This window comes from Lates calcarifer, linkage group LG19 (assembly GCF_001640805.2).
Source record: "Lates calcarifer isolate ASB-BC8 linkage group LG19, TLL_Latcal_v3, whole genome shotgun sequence".
Classification (NCBI taxonomy): Eukaryota; Metazoa; Chordata; class Actinopteri; family Centropomidae; genus Lates; species Lates calcarifer.
Window position 1 is genome coordinate 15,369,136 of NC_066851.1, and position 19,391 is coordinate 15,388,526.

A 19,391-nucleotide genomic window follows, 5' to 3' on the forward strand; every position below is an offset into this window, starting at 1 on the left:
TGTGTAATGTGCGCTGGTGCCCTCCTCAGATCTGCCGTGTCACGGTCCAACGCACTTTGACACACTCCGGTCTGCTTTGGATGTGGAGCGAAACCAAACAAGGTGTGGTCTGGCTCTGGCTTTGTCTGTTTAGTGTTCAGAAGTTGGTCCAAACAGCATGGAAGACACTGCGTACGACATAACAACCCTGCGACGACAGCTCTGTGATGACACCAGAACAATTCGTATTAAAGTTAGGTTGGAGCTATGGAACAGCTTGTACTTCAGACAAAAACTTTCTGTGCATCATTCCTCTTTCACTAACAGTATCACATTTATAATATGACTGTAATGATAAAAATGCTCTGCCTGTGCTAGACTCTGGCTGTGTAGGGGTTAACATTCAAACAGTGAGAGCTCACCTGATCTTTTCTCAGATATCGACTCCCCATCCTCTATAATGACCCTCTATATCATGAAAATGGCCTGATCTCTTCAGTTACGACACACTGAGTGGGTATTCATTAACACTTGATGCTGATATTATTAAATTCTATTATGGCAATAGCTGCAAATGGTGTCTCCTCTGCAAGTACTGTACTGAAATTATGAGTAGGCAATAATCATGTCTTTGAGTCTGGATGACTGTAAATACATTTTAAATGCATGCACTGCTTAGAATTAAGATGACCTTTATTATATCTAATATGGGGAGAAAAAATAACGGGATAAAACGTCTCTGAGGCTTTCACTGTTTTCAGATGAGGCTTATTAGTCTCCAAAGCCAAACATTGGCCATGGTGCTAATTTGGAGATCTGTCCAGAGAGTCCCTCTGGCCTTTGATGAGTCTCCATGTCTTTAAGTTCTGCTTGGAGACAGGAAGCTCCCCCGCGGTGGCCTGGGCGAACAGGCTGGGGGCTGGGAGGCTGTGCAGACAGAGAGGACCACAGCGTCAGGGGGATACATGCTCCTTTAACCTGTTATTGTGAACTCCCAGCAGCCCTGGCCGATAATTGCCACCTGTCTCTGGGGGAAACACAGTCAAAAGCAAGCAGAGGGACGGCCATTTTGTGTCTGCCGCTTGCTCCTCGCCCCGCACAGAGCCCCCGGTCCTAATCCTGCCCTTAACCCTGGCGGCTAATGTGTTTTCAATTTAGGATGATCCCCCACTACAGGCACGGCCCTAATCAACAACAGTTTGTACTGTAACCCTATCTGCCCTCGCTAGGGCAGCGTCAGCCTGACTGGGCGCCTGCAAACCTGATGTGTCCAGCAGAGGAACAGTGTTACGTGTGTATATGTATGGATGATATCATGTTTATACATGAGGTCACAGGATGTGCGCCTGATACGTGGCTGTTTGTCTTCCACATATGCAATTGAAATAAACACATAAACACCAACACACGCAACGCAACAGCACCTAGGAACACTCTCCCACAAGCAAGTTGCACATGATGCTGCAAGTCACTTTAAAACCTAAACACATGCATTTAATGACTAAAGTATATAAAGACAATAAAGGTCAGCGCTCTAATTAAAACATACACCAAACATTACTGAAGGCAGAAAACATGTTAAACTTGTTACAGTTATGTTTAATTCTAAGTGACATTTTTACAAAGTGATGAATGCACTTTGTATATTCTTCTTGTCACACTTATTTATTGTGAATAAATTACATTCTGAATAAGCCACAACGCCCATTGGCTCCTTCTCAGAAATCAGTCCAATATCTTTAATTCTGCTGCCATTTCAGTGAGGTCTGAATCAGAAGTTTATGGCATGGAAAGGCAGGTGTGAATGTTTGTTGTGTAGGGCCTCCTGGCCTCTGCATCCATGAGCAGAACCCTAGCCCCAAAATTAGAGCGTGGCCTCTAATGTCTCCCTGGGAGAAAAAGAGGCCTGGCTTTCGTCCAAGTCAGCACCTTTGGAAGTGCAGTCGTGTTACCACCACTAAATCAACATGTCAGCACCCGGCCCAGTGAACTTCTTCACCCAGACTCCACCGCTTACAGCTACCTCACACACCTAATGAATTGGTGTGAATGCCCATCTGTCTGCTAAAATGAAAAGGGGAAACGAGATACGAGGAGAAAAAGAAGATATTTCTTTTTCAGCTGTTGCGTCGGAGCATTTGCAGGCCACCAACGCGATTATCGTCACCAGGCACAAGAAACACTGCTGTTACTTGGACAAAGAACTCGCTATGACAAAGCCAGCCAATGCCAGGTTAAGGTATCCTTGCGATCAACCTTGGCCTCTGAGTCCAAAATGGAACTGTCCCTGTTTGGGCGGGGTGGGGGGGCAAATTTGGAGATGGACGCAGGCAAAGGGCCACAGAAAGCCGTGTGCTTACTCTGCAGTCTGTTTACATTCCTGAGGGTAATTTTAGCCCCCCGGGTGGAGGGGAGGGGGGAGCAGGGGGAGCCGACATGTCGTTGGGGCTTGTCAGTGGTCGGCGCATTGGCGGCACCTGGACATGTGGGTGGTACATAAAAACACACACATATACGCACACACACACACACACACACACACAGACCTCCAGCAGACAAACTGCTGGAACTGCTCTATGTGTTTCAACCGCTAAATTATTCATTAAGTTCGCTAGTAGGACATTTTTAAAGAACCAGCTTGCATCTTCTATCTAACATCAACAGCTACTTTGTAACGGGGCTTTACAGCTAAACAGAGACAGAACCTGACGAAGAGGCCTCGTGGAAAACCACAGGAGTGAAGGCATGGTGCTGCTAACAGGCCCACCACAGAGCGACCGTTAGCCTTGGACAACACAGGATATACCCAGTGTTTTCGCTGATGATCTGTGGTGCAAATCTAATTTCATTGTAGTTTTAAAAAATTTGCTATGCAAACAAAACAATAATCCCAGCTCAGGAATCGCTGAGGGCTTCTGTGTGCGTGTTGGGATTTGTCTTTTTATTACTCCCAGCCCAGAGTGTCCCTTCAAAGGGCAAGAAAGCAAGACGTCCATGTGTGCGGTGTGAGTGCACGTGTAAGCGAGAAGGAGAGAGAAAGAGAGAGGGAGGGAGAGAGGGAGAGACTCTGAGCTTATCGAAACTAATTAGGCGAGGGATCAGGATGGAAGTTAAATACTGGGCTACATGTAATGAAAGAAGCAGAGTGGGGGACATCTGGGGGTCAGGCCCACACCAAACAGTGGTCCTCGGGCAATCTGGTATTGATTTTCACTCGTTTGGGGATGAAGGTGGACGGGGGGGAGGGAGGAGGGAGCCATGGCGTGAGAGAGAGAGAGAGAGAGAGAGACGGGGGAGAGGCAGTAGGGCAGAGTCTAAGGGTCTCATGAGTTGTCAACTTGACAGTTTAACCCCTTTTGGAGGAGAACAAACAAACAGAGGGATCTCCTGGGCTGACAGCGTTGATCTGTCATAGCGATGACACTGCAAAGCCCCACACAATGCCCACACAGGAGAGGAGAGTGGGGAGAAAAGGGAGGGTGGCTTGATACAGATATGCAGAGGCACATTCCGTAAGTCTAAGGAGATAGGATTGTGCTCTGCTGAAGATCTGGCAACCCTGATAACGGAAAAAAAAAAAAAATCAGTGACAAGACTACATTTCCAATGAAACTGTTAAAGTTAAAAACAAATATAGACTAAATATTTACACATTTATAAAGTATGTGCATTATATCTCTCAGTAATGGTGTTCTGTGACTGTAGTAAATGTTAAAATACACAGACATGCAAAACAGGGTTAACCAGTCCCATCAGTTGCATTTTGGTCCCCAAATCAAAAAGTTGTGTCTCTCTGATAAAGCAGTACTGGTCACCATCCACAACCACACACACACACACAGATGTCAGCGCTCCTCTCTTGTCACTCAAACTTTGAGGGCCGTCACCCCGAGCACCTTCCCTCTCATGTCCTTAAACACTTGAAGACCCCTTTCACTTCTCCCCTCAGACTGCCTCATCGCTTTGTCACATTGCCAAAGGGGACTCCATTAGCCTGGCTATGCACAGAGCACCCCCAGCTCTCGCTTACACTTAACACACACAACACAACCAAACACACGCACACACATACACAGAGGGAGGCTGATACGCGCAGCTAAGGCTGTCCACATCAAATTAGAGTGGCCCCTATTGTCCCTATTACGGCCTGGGAATGCTCCATCATGACGGATGCTACGGGGTCCCTCACTTGTCAGGAGTTGTCAGACAGATAGGGAGTATGGATACACACAGTTGACAGGTAATCTTAATGTCTTCAATTAGCCCAATTAGGCCTGTCATAAACAATTCGAAAAGTGCTCGACCAACACAAACAGATAAACACACGCACAGGCGCACACCGGCGCACACACTTGCACGACAAGGTCTGCGGGGTATTAATGAGAAGGGTAATGGGTATATCAGCGGACGGTTGACTTGTCTTTTGTTTCAAGGAGGGGTGTGTCCCCCATCCCTTGCTCTCAGCTGTGCACTGCTGGCTGCTACCTGGTCAGTTCAAATTGTACTATCTCCTTTCATTAGTGCATCGCTGGCTGAGAATCTGAAAGGCCGTGACAAAATTCATTTGAGACGAGTGGGAGCAGATTGCCTGAAGCAGGTGCTATAAGGGAGATAAAACAAAAGCAGCACCTTTGTGAAGCTCACTCTGTGTGTGTGTGTGTGGATGTGTGTGTTTTCTATCTCTCTGTGTGTGTGTGTGTGTGTGTGTGTGTGAGAGAGAGAGAGAGAGAGAGAGAAGGGTTTTTCCTGGTCTTCACATTCTGTTCTTTTCCTTGCTATAGTAAATGGGTAATGACACAAAAGTGCCTCTGAAAAAAGAAGGCAAAAAAAAGAAAGAGAAAGAACAGGGACCAGAGAGGAATCGGCCCAGCGCACACTTGGAGCGTTTACAAAGCTGTGGTGAAATCTAAATATTGTTTCTAGCGTGACTAAATAGGCCAACACCTTTCTGTGCTGAGGATGTGCGATAACTAACATTGTTTGATTTGGTCTCTCCTTTATAATATCTTATCGTCGAGCAACGGTGACACCCACGCTACATCATCAGCTTTTGTCCTCTAACCGTTTCTTCAAATTCATCTATTTGCATTCACTATCAATTTCTTTTTCTCCAGTGGGGGGGGGGGCACGTTTCAGGAACCGTGAAGCACAAGCTAATGTTTAAAACAGAGATTCCGCAGTTTGCAAACACGAGAGCCCGAGCAAAGTTAGCATCAATATTTGAACAAGAACTTCACATCAACACTGCCTTGATCTTATGTACAGAGTCCCTGAAATGCCCCACATCAAGCAACAACGCTGACACTTTTAATGCAGTGCTCACACACTAGTCTCTGGGCATTCAGGGCAATGTTGTACAAAGGCAAAAAAAAAAAAAAAAAGAAAAGAAAAGCAAAAAGAACAAAATACAATAGACACTGAAGAGTTCAGTTAAAACTGAGGCAAAATGCTGAATGGTGAAATCCCAAGGCACATTTTCATTCAAGGAGTCAAACTGGGACGAGAAGACAATCCACCTGCTATCAGCAAGATCTGTGATGGACCTCTAACTCTACTTCTGATCTTTACCTCAAGTGACGGCTGGAATGCCATCTAAAGAAAAAAAAAAAAAAAAAGGAGGAAAGAAAGAAAGAGAGAAAAGCCGTCACCGGGAAGTTGTAATAGGAAATTGCTCTTGGCAACTATTTGTTCAAGCACCAGATTTTTTTTCGTCTTTATGCCAACCCAGCGAGCCCCCATTGGAAAACAGGGCAGGTCCCCCTAATGAGTAATCTATTTCAAAGCAGTCGTGTCTGGGCATGACAGTTTACTGAGAGGCTTGAAGAACTGGTAATTACCAGTGTTACGGGGCAATTAATGCATATTACACTGCGGCACTCATGGCGGTGACTGTCAGCTCCCCAATAAAAATGAGCACTCTTCAGCTAAAGGGTGACATTAATTGGGCCCTTAATGACTATGCAGAGGAACCAAGCCAAATAGGAACAAAACAGGGGACTCGCTCTGACTCCAGCAGAGGGCTGGAAATTGGACTAAAAATGAGATTAATTGCTGTTTAGAAAAAAAAAGAAGGGAAAAAATGTGGCGAGGGGAAGGGGGAGAAAGAGGTTGGAATTATAGGGTGCAGAGAGCAAGGGCTGCTCATACAGATGACAATTCAATTAATTATTTTATACTGTATTTTCTATACCTTAAGGAGTGCAGACGGGCCTCAGGTCCGTTTCGAGGGCTTTGTCTTGATACCGCGCTCACTGCATAAACAGCCACACGTACATTTCCTCAGAGCACCCCCACACAGTGTCATTGTGCATATGCTCAATATAATGAATACATCTAAAATCTTCATTTATGTGAAGAGATGCTTTCCCACGTAACATGAAGAAGAATATATATAGCTGTGATGAATGTAAAGGAGATCAGGCAGTTCAGTCTTCCATAATGAGCAATAGAAAAAAAATCATCTTCAGAAGCATGTATTGAGAGTTTCTGGGTTACACACTTTCCTATGAAGCCTAGGGCCTTACGTATGTCTTTCCACTTAAAACAGTCAATAAAACATTAAGCAAAGCTTTAATTAAAAGTAAATCTGCCAAATTGCAGGCCTTCCACCCCCAGAAATGTTTGTTTAGACGGAGATCAAGGATGTGGTGAAGCCATGGAGTAATTCTGATTAATGTTGCTAAAGCTAGGCACGTACTGAGCACCACCTGAATATGCAAGCCCCAAATCATAAAAATATCAGCATGCAAAACATGCCATCATTTGCATACATTTTTGATTTTGGATTTCCTTGCTATTTAAATATGCAGTTAGAAATAGTCCAGCACTGCCTCTTGCGCTGTCACGCTGCACACTCACACTGTCATTGGTCCTGATAGAACTCTTCCGCTTCAAAGGGAGCTTTGCAATGGAGAAGAGAATGAGCAAATATTTGAATTGCAAAAACACATCATCTTCCAAGGGGAGAAAATTCAAGACAACTTTTTAGAGTTAAAGACACCCCCCAACCCCCAGCAAGCTAACCCCTCTGCACACAACACAAAAAAGTCAACATATTCATAGCGTAAGCACTCTCCCCACTAATTTACCATATCCAAATTTGCGTAATGGGATATGACACATTTTCGAGGGGATTGCGGGAAAAAACTTTAATTTGAGGAGAGAACCATAAAATGTTTAAGCTGCCCCTGTATTTAACTGAAATCCACCACACAAATCCAGGTTCTCAGACAACCTGACATGGGTTTGATTACAGACTGAAGTGTAATTAGCTGCTTAAGTTATCCTCTGCGAGGTTGGAGTGAGCAGCACCGCCATCCTCTGCTAGCTCCTTTCAGCATAACTAAAGAGACCTTTAGATTCTACAGGAGTCCCATTCCCCCTCAGGATTCAAGCAACAGCCAGTTTACAGCCGTTTACATGCAGCCACTCCAGGAATCTCTGACAGCTTCCAACTTCTGCAGAAGTTAGCAAAAAAAAAGGCGCAATAAATAATCTTCATGACAAATCAATAATATGACTCATAGCATATTTGAAAGTATGAGCTCCTCAGTTTGATGCCAGGATAAATAGAACATTTAAGCCAAAACTTACAAGTCTAGCCATGAAGGCCATGAACAACATTAACAGCAATAAATACCCATCTTCAGACATCTGAAAAAACACCCCTGCAAAGGGGGAAAACACCCATCTCCTGTGTTTATGATTGTAAATTTATTTACCACAGGCTCGGTACTACCTTGAATTTTAAATCGGGGGAAAATGTGAGCGTCTGAAATACATACTCAGAAAATGTCTAGGACACATGGAGAATTCAGTAAGTGGCAAAATAAACTGTGGAAAGACAGGCAATCAGCTACTGGTGGAAAAAAATTCAAGGGTACTTTTTTTTTTTTTTTTTAGCTTTTAACGTAAGACAAATATTTTGTGGATTCCATACAATAATTATGGGATCAAATTAAGTTTACAGTGTTACCTATATTCTAAATGATATCCAAACATCACCCTTAAATATGAGTCAACCTGCAATCAAAGCCTTTAAACGCTTAATTCTTGTCATCCCTGAACACACTGTTAGAGTTACCCAGAGCGCCTCAATCCACCGTCCACATCTCACCTCCCACCAGTTCAACCTCTACTCCTCGACAGCCGCCTACCTACATGTAGACAACTTGGAGACAGGTCTGAGCAGAAATCAAACCTGAATGATGGATAGCTTTACTGCACAATGACCTCTGTCACTGGGTTCTTGCCCTAAATCAATGCTGGCGATAAGGGCCCTGCGCCAACGCTCACCTTGGTATGTTCACCAGCAGACCTTATCTATGGCAGGAGGAAGTATGAGTAATAACCAAAGACAAGCCACGACAAAACCACTAACCCCACCTTGTCAAACATAATTTACAATGTATATCCCGCTACCCACCTCCCCTCTGTGCTGCTGCTGCTGTTAAAATAGTAAATATGAGAACCAGAGAGATTTGAGATTGTGTGTTTGGAAGATTAACCTGGTATAGGTTGGTCAGGAATGCTTTGCACATATCTTTTGTCCAAGTGGCCTTCATATTTAAACAAGGAGACTGAGGACTGACATACCCTACTCTTGATACTCTGATGAGCACACACACACACACACACACATACACAACAAAAAAAAAATAAAAAAAAAAAATATATATATATATATATATATATGAATAGGATCCTTAAATTCCAGCAGTGTCAGGTCTGTGTGGAGTGGCCAAACTCTCAGTGATACATACAGGGAGAGGTTGGAGGTTGAAGTTGAGAGGAGGGCTGACAGGAAGTAGAAGCAGAGACTTTATGAAGATTACAGCATTGAGAACTCAGAGACCTCTCAGTAGATTTTCAGTTGACAGTGCGTGTGATAAAGTGCGTGCGTGTGACATGAGGAGAGATACAGAGAGAGCCTGGTGCAAGAGAGAGAGAGGGAGGGAGGAGGGGAGAGGAGAGAGAGAGAGAGCGAGCGTTGTTTCCAGGCAGTCACTTCAAAATGGAGAGAGAGACCAAACATGACATCAAACGTTGCAATTAGCTGACCCCTTTCTCCTAGAGTCACAGTTTGGAAAGCCCTGCCTTTAAAACCCTGATTAAAATACGTTTGCTTTCTCATTCAAAATGACATTTGACAAGGTTAGTAATATTTCAACTAACTGCAAAAACATTCTTGTGGCCGTAATCCCTCTTTTTCCATCGCTTTGCAGGGGCGCAGGTAACCTCGGAGCGAGTTTCCCATGAACTCGGCGCTACAATTTGAAAACAAAACGGCCGGGGGAGAAAAAAAAAAAAGAAAAGAAAAAAGGAAGAGTAGTTCAAAGTTTTCACTCGAGAGTGTTTTGTTTCACCCGGGTAGTTGAAGCTAAATGTTTTGCGATCATTATTCAGAGAATTTATCCCCTTTCTAATTCAAACCACGACGAATATTTAAAACAGAGCCAGTAGTCTTTTCTCTAACCGCGAGCTCCATCCTTAGCAGGGACTCGGGGGTGTGGGGGGCTGAGGACTGTCAGCAGCTCAGGGGATAGAGTTCCTCAAACTGTTAAACCCCCTCATCACCAAATTAGGAGAGGTGTAGTTCAGCAGTCTGTCCAAAGGAAAAGTAATCTAGAAAGTAAAGTAAGATGCAATTTAATGGTGCATGACAGTAAAGATATATAACAGTGTTTCTTCCAAGGTTATATTGCAGTCACAAAGTTGTTTTGGGTTCAATGGTGAGCCCAAGTTTTAAAGAAAGGGCTACAAAGAATCAGCAAACTAAAATAAACAAAATGTAAATGGTGTCTGAGACAGTCTTTGTCAGTGTGCAGTCCTGACAAAACAAGCTGAAGATAAGCAATGAATAAGGGGAAGGGATCAGAAATGGTCAGGCCAAAACTCTGTGTAAAGTTAATAGTTTTCACATCCATTCCAGACGCAGGAGAAGAGAATGTGAAGTGTCGGGCCGGACAGTGAGCCAGCCCAAGCTTAGCTGCAGCTGTGCTCAAATTGAAGTGGCACTTTCTATCAGAGGCCTTTCGCCAGACAGCTCTATTCTGCCCTTTCACTCGTAACCCCCGTGACACACAGACACCCATTACAAAAAATAAGAGTGGTCATTTAAAACACACAGCCGTCATTGAAGAGACAGATTCTGGGTTTAACATGGGGTGGGGTGGGGGGTGGGGTGAAAGAGAGAGAGAGAGAAAAAGAGAGATTCATGGTGCGAACGTGCCAGCTGATAGAGATATCACTCAAAATGAGGAATACATTTCTCCGACATCTCCGTGGCGGCTGTTCAAAGGGGGCCGGCTCAAAGCCCCAAACTCTGCGTGGAGTTTATATTTCACTTGTTCAGAAATGTATGCCTCTGTTATCTCACATCAGTCCAAAGGAAAAGGATTGGGTATCGTATGTTTCAACTTCCCGCCTATGATGAAACGTTACATCGACAGCGGACAGAGTCGGAATTTGGATCATATGATTACCCTGTTAACTCCTTAAGCCCTTGTCACAAGGCTTTGGTTTATGGCGCTTATTTAAAATACATAATAGAGGAAAAAAAACATATTAGCATAAATAACACAAGGGAGGGGAAATAATATATTAGCAGTCATACTGAGGCGCACATTTATTTAAGTTTTAATAGGGTGCAGTTGCCAAAAACATTTTTTTCTGATCATTTATAGACCTGACAGAGTTTGTGTTGACCTGATAGATCGTGTACATTAACTCCCAGAATTGATGAGCAAAATCAGAAGGTCAGCACTTGGACACAGGCTCCTCATGTGTCTTTGATTACACACCCCCACCGAGGGATAGGCAGGCAGAGATGTTTAAGCTATCAGGCAATCAGACCGCCGAGAGACGTGAAACTCAAACCAGAGACAGAGAGAGAGGGAAAGGAGGTCTGCCTGGGAACAATGATGGGGGAAGAGGGTCCTGATGAAGCTCTTTAACAAATGCCAGGCCGGTGAGGGAAGACTCGGATGTGCTTGTATCTCTTTCAGTGTTTCTGGCAACAACAACACCAAGGTGAATTAATACTGAAATATAAAGCGAAGCTCACAAAAACAAATACTTCTTCATCTGGTGTTTAAATTCAGTTACTTACGGTGCATCAATCAAAATGACTGCCATGAGGTACAATCAGATATAGGCCTTACATACCGAAACAAACAATTCAAACCATATATCAACATTATTTTGGGAGATGGATGAGGTCATGGGGCGAATGAAAAATGTTAAAAATATTGTCCTAACTGAAATTTTGAATGATGGGGGCACAAAATCAAAACCACATAGCTACTTTTGACATCATTTATTGTGGAACGGATGCAGAGATTGATTTTTGCTTTGGTGATGCACATTTCAACAGGTTTCATTAGAATAATTTTATTATCCTGAAAAATCCTATCTTTTATTTTATCTTATCTTTCCAATTGCTTCTGAATTTCTAAAGCTTTATTCAATGACCAGAAGCTTTTTATCAGGCTTTTCCTGCAGTCAATAGGCACAGAGGTCAAACTGAACCAGGATATCACTCAGAACTGAAAACTACAAGTACTACAAATCCTGTGCATGCACATGTACTGTGTGTGTGTGTGTGTGTCTATCTTTTGTATGGGGTTACATTTCTGCTGGTTTGTATTTTTCCAGATTACTTGACAGAGAAGGACAAGCTGTAAATGTACGGAAAGAAGTCTGAAAGCTACACAAGAAGCTGGAACCAGTGGAAAAAAGGAAAATAAGCATGGGTGGTATTACAAAAAAAAAAGAACAACAAAAAAAAAACAAGGTTATATGAGGGACAGTGAGCCTATAAAAAGAAGCCTACTGTCTAGGTTATCTATAAGGAACCACTTATCACAAGCGACCAGCTCCACACAGTGACTGATGGGCCTCCACAGACCACGAGTACCAGCACATTATCTGGTACACACAGAGCTGCTCTTTAAACACAAAGGCAGAAATATGAAGCATTGTTTTCTTGGCTGTCATTCTGTAAAAATATTCTATTTATTTTTGGTCTCAGTAGAAAGAGTGTTTACCATTTTTGTGCCAAGAAATACACAAGACATTGCTGACCAACATATAAATTAAAGCTAAGATAAACTATTCATTTGTAGACCACTGATTTAAACCAAAGCAGCTCTTAAAAGGTTCAACTAAACCTGGTATACTATTAAAAACTATCACCATTAGACTACTGTATACCATACATGGAGCAATGCTTGCAGTGAGACAGGTCAACCTTAAAAAATCAATAAAAGAGAGAGAGAGAAAAACATCAAAGAAATAGTAATCCCCCATAAAAAGCTGTTAAACACTTGCCATGTCATGAAGCTGCACACCCAGAACTAAAATATGCATTCCTCTTCTATCCATGAAATAAAAGCCCTCTATCTCTATACCTAATGCCATTCCTTAAAACACAATGTCAGACCATATTGAATGATAGAAAAACAAAAGACCAAATTGTTCCCATTCAATTTCCTTTTTACAATGAATACCTTTTCTCTGTCTAATTCATTTCCTGTGACAGGGCACGGGACTCATGGTCCATTGCTCTCCTTAGGCCTTGGGAGGACACCGGAGGATGCATCTGATGACTCCTGGCCTCCTTCATCCCCTTCTACAGAGAGGTTAAGATGCAATTAAGCCCTTAAGTTGGGCAGCATTAAGATGCTTTTGAAGCAGTTGTGGAGGTGCATGAAATTAAATACTTAAAAAGCCTCATGAACCAAAGCTCCTAGAAAGCATTAAATGTTTGTGTTGTAGCTTTATGTCTACTGAGCTTAAATGTGTGTGTGGGGGGAGAATATGTTTAGGAAAATCCTCTTAAATTACCTTTAGCCTTTATGATAGATAAAAAATATTCAGGAAAATACAAGAGTTTTATATAGAAACTTTGTATGACAACAAAACATCCCTAAAATTATCTTCCTATTTCCTGATATGTCTCTGTAACCTTCTACAGATGTGAAGTTATGCAGGAGGAATAAGTGTGCACACAGGCCTTTGTGAGACATAGTAAGCATCATGTACTATGAGTACAATCTATTTGTCTGGGCTGCCTCTGTGTCAAGAAAATATTTCTCCAGGTTTACACACTGAGTGAAACGTAGACCTGAATGACTTTTGGGGGTCAGGCAGCTATCGAAATCCTCCTGTTAGATTGAGTTTTACAAAAAGCCTTTCTAATCCTTGCGCAGTACTCTCTGTGTATTTGACAAATGCTCTTGACTTCTTCCTGGAATGAAACCCAGAAGGTCACTGTAGAGGAAAAAAGAAGGAGAACGGGGGAAAAAGGCAGGGGACTGAGAAAATGAGGTGGGGAGGGAGAAGAAAAAGTGTGTCTCTGTAATTCTGATGACATATATCGTGAAAGCTGACAAAAAAATGTACATTCGTCTTATAAAAAGTTCCATAGCAAAACAGGAATTCATGGAGTAGACATGCTCGCACCCCATTTGACTTGAGGCTTTCTTCTCCATCTCACAGTGTCACAGGCGAGCAGAAAGACAGGAGGAGGGATATATATCGCTGGGGTGCCGCTTTCTGTCCCGCTCCTCGTTTATACACACAGCAGCCGTGTCAAAGCTGCTCTCACACTCAATGGTAAATGACAAATTTGGATAATGCACACATACAACCCTACTAAAATAAATAGGAGACATGGAGGCTTAACCAGAGCTAAATCCTGAGGCTGCTGGAGACCTGAGAGTGCGGATTACACCCCAGACGCCTTAAACAATGCACCCAAATGTGCATCCTTAAAAGCATGAAATCCTTGAAGCATCAGAGCCGGCTTGTCATTTGCCATTAATATTCCAAGTTGCTTGTGCTTTGGGGGCCTGAATTGCACTTCTGTGTGCTGATGTGCCCTAAAACAAACACTTGCAAAGCCCTAAAGGAACCACCATTGTGGATAGCTATTTTTCTAGCTGTGGAATATTCTAAGAGAGGATGTCATAACAAAGGAAACAATAAAAGAGGCCACGTTCCTGCACCACATGGGGTATCCATAACTATAAATAGGAAGAAGGCAATGTCAGGGGTGCTTACGCTTTACCAGGAAAACTGATATTTGTGCTTCCAAAAAAAACAGAGGAAATTAAGCTCCAACTAAAATTTTAAGTACATAAAAACTCCACAACCGTAAAACCTTGTAACCCCGAAAAGCCACCACCTCATTATCACAACAGAAAAGCCTGTACGCAGTAAAAATTTCATCACTATAATTATATTAAATACATTTATTCATTTCATTTTATAGGCTACTATTGCAATGTCTCCCCCCCGTGTGCACATCTCTGACAGGAAGGTGAGGTAAAGTATGGCAGGACACAGGTCTTGGAGGTGTCACATTGTCAGCCCCAGAAGCGCCAGTACCTGTCCTCGGGGACGGCCCTGTAATGTCCAGCCTTATTGGAATCAGCAGCAGCCACGGCCTGTGGGCGCCCTCTCTCAGGTGACATCCCCTATCTACTCAGGCTCTATGATGGCCACGCTGCTGCTGCTGCTGCTGCTGCTGCTGAGGTTTACATTACTCTTATGCTACAAATCTATTTAACCAAACACATACAAGCAAACTATCTAAAGATCTAGGCATAAACCCTTTTTAAAGAGGAAGGCATAATCGGATTAATTCAATAAAGGTTGTCGACAACACATCGTGTCATTACACTCCACTAATCAAGTATTCCTGTTGTCACTTCTTTGGAAAGTTCAACAAAAAATGATGGACATGTCCATTAAAAAAGGGTGGAAATGTACAATATCTCGAATCAAAAAATTAATTTGATGTCGCAAATGGATTGACGGTTCTGAGGCTATAACAGAATTACCGTGCAATTTCAGCTGTAAAATCTACAGCATACAGTCCCAGATATAATTGGAAAAAGTTCACAAAGAACTCAAGATGTCTAATTGCAGCTGTGTCAACTAACATAAAACATCACATAAATCAGATTTCTATCTATTCATTAGCCAGTGTGTCAGCGAGCAGATTAGTGATGTTGTAGGAACAGTCTGGCGAGTCTTCAGAATTATGACTTCCTCATTAATTGTAGTTTTGCCTCCATTATGTGCGTCAAAAAAGTGCTGCAAAGAAAGGACAAGCACTAATCTCATTTGCGCAAAACAGACTTGAATGGAGATCGATAAGCGCTTTTGGAGCATGAGAATCTTCTGCTGGTAATTATGGGAGGACATATATTAAGTGCACTACAACAAGGCATGACTTTCACATTTACTAAAACAAAAGAGCCAGATGAAACATAATGCCTGTGCCTGCATTCAAGTCTCAACAAATTTCCAAGTGGTCAAGCCAGATGATGTATAATGGCAAACCCAAAAGTCTTAACCCCCATTTCAAATGAGGGAGAAATGAGGCATACTGTCCCATTATATTGCTATAAATCATTTTTTGTGGGTGGCTGACAGCTTTTTATCAGATCTAACCTTTTCAAGCCGCCATTAAGAGTGCTAACATTTTCAACTCTGACACATTTGCAGTTTACGAATCTCACAGCTGATTTACTTTGGGAGGGGTGGATGTTGGCATTCGTGCTCGTTTCCACTGAGGTTGTCCATTGTGCTGGGCTGAGTGGGGTGGGGGAGGGAAAATGGGGAACAGTGAAGAGACCAGACTCTGTATCTACTTATTTGACTCTACATTTACCCTTTTAATTTGCTTTGTTGCAGTGCAAACTGGCTATGTGGTAAACAGTATATTCTGATCTACTCTATTGATTCTTTCATGATACACAACTGCTACATGGACGGCAATTAAGGGGCCACACAGATCCCTCGTAATCTGACAAATTAATAATGAGTGGACTTTGTCAGAGAAGAGATGCTGTCAGACTATAAAAAAGCACAGACGTGACGAACAGGATACAAAAGACAAGCCTTTATATCAGTTTAAGAGGAACCTCTGTAGCCATTTCTGTCCACGTTTTGCTGTGAAAGACTGTAGTGTTAATGTTTTGACTGATTTTTAGCTGTGATACACTGTCTCCTGACAGTTAGGACCAATCATGGATCTACAGATCCATCTATTTATCCATCCATCAAGTATTAAAACTTCTCTGTCTTTTGTCCTCCATTTCAGATACACTGCCTTTGCAAGGGACTCCACAACAACTCTGACAACAGCATATTAAGTAACTGAACCTGACAGGGCCCACTACAGCAGCGTGGTCCAAATTTGCTATAAACAGTGACAAAAACCCAAATCTCTGCTTCTACAGAAGCTTCTGCATCACAACAATTGAAATGTGCAAATATTAAGGGAGTCAGCATATAACTGTCACCATCTGGATAGCTTCTTGTAAGTGTGTGATAAGCTAAACTAATCAAACAAATACTCAGCAGAACTTCAGCTGCCGCTAGGAGAGTTATGGGGGGAACTTTGCCAACCATAATTGATTTAAGTACACCATAATCAAGATGGGGCAGTTAAGGTGGTACCACACAAGGGTCCATATTTCATTACATGCTGTGTTTAACCTTACCCACTTCTCCTAAAACACACAAGAGGCTCATTATGTGTTTAATATTCACCAGCAGGTGAATAATTTTTATGTAACTCTGATAGTTGGGTGAGATGGATAACTCAATTATCTGAACATCCGTCAGAGCAGAGGGCTCGCTGGCTCTGGAACGCCACCAGCTAAGATTGATGGCTGGAAGACACCAATAGCTGCTGCTTTGCCATCTCATCCAGGCACTGGGCCTGAACATGCCGTTTGATTCTGCAGAAGACCGTTTTTCTCTCCTTTTTTTTCCCTTTTCTCTTTTTTCTTGGGAGCATTGTAGGTGAAGCGTCATTACCCCTCACTCCTCTGAAGAGGGGTTCATTATGGGGTTAGTGTGTTGGCAAGACTATTGTTTGGATGATGAATGCTGTTGGTGAGAGCTTTGGAGAGAAAATTAGTTATGTTTTTTTTTTCCTCTTGTCTACAAAAACATGTCCCCATAGCTCACTCTGCAATGCTTGAGGGCAAAGCAAGAGCAATTAACACAAGCAATGGGTGAAGCAGTTCAGTTAAAGCAAAGAGGGAATTCATGAAAAATAAGCAAATCACTGGAAATGTCAATCAGGGGCAATGAAGTAATTACAAACACCGCTGTGCAATTCCAAGGGCAGTCAAAAAGAAAACTGAAAGGTTTAGAGTCAAGCACTGAAATCTGAGTTTGAGGAATGGACAAACACGCTAAACATCAGCCTTTCAGGGCCCGTCTCATGAACTGCAACCAGCTAATGAGAAGTGAAAGCAGGATGATGTCACCTCATCACTCTCTTGTCCCCTGTTTCTCTACTGGTTTATGTTTTTGTGACCACAAAGCGCTGACCCCGAATTCACTGCCTTCACTTTGAAAACACACACGAATACACATACGCGCGCACACACTTGCACGTCAGACGATAATGCATTAGGTCTAACAATAAGAGAAAAATGAAGCACATTTGGAAATGTCAGCAGTAAATGTCAATTAAAAATTACAAGGGTGCTGGAAAAGGTAGGGTCTGAAGGGACTGACATTTTTTTTCTTTTTTGACATGACAATGTTTATCTGACCGGGCTGCTGGCTGACATGATGGGATCTACTTTGTCAGTTCCTTAATACACTCAGACAAGGCCGCCCCCAGTGAATATCAATGAAAGACGCCCGTGAGCAAATATGTAAGGCTCAGAGTAACCCTAACCGTCCAATCAAGCTGTTAGCATTCTGATATTTTGACCTACTGTAAACTAATGCCACGAGTAACAAAGAGGAAGCCCAAAGACAGATTAATGCCATTTTCTTAAACCAAGAAAGCACATTGACTTATACAGTGAAATATTCAAGGAGACATCTGATCTTCATGTCATGCAGCAATCACTTAAGTACTTTTTCATTAGCCGTGGTCTAGGACTATTTTGGAGCTTAAACAAAGCCTTTTTTCATTCATCAACTTTCTTTGGGGCATTTAATGAGGCCTAGAGGATGGTAACCATCAGACTGGCCCTTTTTAAATTCACACCTCAGTGACTTTTAGTTCCTGACGTCAATAATAGTTAAAAAAAAATGACAGAGCTTTTCCTTCTGGAAGCAGGCCATTTGCAAATAAAACTATGTTACTATGAGAAAATAAAACACACCATTGATTATGACCTTGACCTCATCTCTCGCATTTTAACTACTCAATGATATTGGATGAGTCATTTTCCCTGAAAGTCAAATAATGGTTCTGCTGGCAGCTTCTGAGTCAAATCTGTAGGTCAGTCATCTATAGCCAGGGATAACATTTTCTATCTTTTAATCAACTAATACTAATAAATCTTACCATATTTTGAAAACTGCACTGGAGGGTATCGCTAGATAAAATTTTACAGTATTTGTCTCAGTATGTTTCTAACTTCTAACTCACTACACTTATCAACACACTGCAGTCATTGCTGCCCAACCTGACTTACATTTTATGTTTTTGAGCTTAAAAACATGATGAATTAGATTAGACATAAACCTTTATTTATGTTACTCCCATTGTTTTTACTGTGATAACATTAGGCTAAAATTATGACAGAACAAACACAACAACCTATTTTTAACAAAAACGAAAACAGGTGATCTATCTTGGGAAAAATCTGGTGTAGATAAATCTTTCACTGTCTTATCAGTGATAGGCAGACAATAGAGGGACTATTATTGCTTAGGGAACAATGCATACAAAGCCACGCATGAAAATTCATTCATGGTAAACAACTTCTCCTTCTGTGTTGTGGTCTTGATAGATCGAGAAATCTGATCCTGATCTGGTGCCGTACACGCACCAAGAAAACAAAAACAAAGAGACAGAGAAAGAGAGAGAGTCTGGCTGTGCCTGGGATCTAGAACCTCCTGGCGCTCCAGCACCATGTCACAACATGTCAGCTGGCCGTCATGGCTGACGGGGGCTGGGGCCGCGGCGAGGCGAACGGAGGCAATGGGGGCGACTTTTCGGCTTGGTGACTAGAACCTTGTGCCAAGGGAGGCAGGAATGTGGAGACCATGTGTGACTGGCCTCTGCTCTTCTCACTGTGTGTGCCCCAACACAAAAGTCACACTACCTGATTACTTCAGTTTGAAATGAAGCCTATATAACACAGAGTACTAAGCTAAATGATTTGGACACTTCATATGACAGGTGCTCATAGCCAGTACTTTTGTTGATGCTAAACAGTGAAAGGCTAGGACACAAACATTTGCAGCCTTTAAGCTATGAACTAGCACATTACCATATGAAAACGGGTATAACCTTATAACCTCCATGTAAGCCTTACGTTTTCACAGTGTGATAAGAAAAAAGTTTTTAAAAAGCTAGTGTTTTTTGACTGTGTGAAGATAATCTAGATTTAAAAAATATGTTTTCTCAAGAAACAATG

General features: G+C 42.3%; 1 protein-coding gene across 1 annotated transcript in view; it reads right to left on the reverse strand.

Moving 5' to 3' along the window:
• Nucleotides 1-19,391, reverse strand: part of cdin1 (CDAN1 interacting nuclease 1) — a 53,703-nt gene that overhangs the window by 6,998 nt on the left and 27,314 nt on the right. The window lies entirely within an intron of this gene.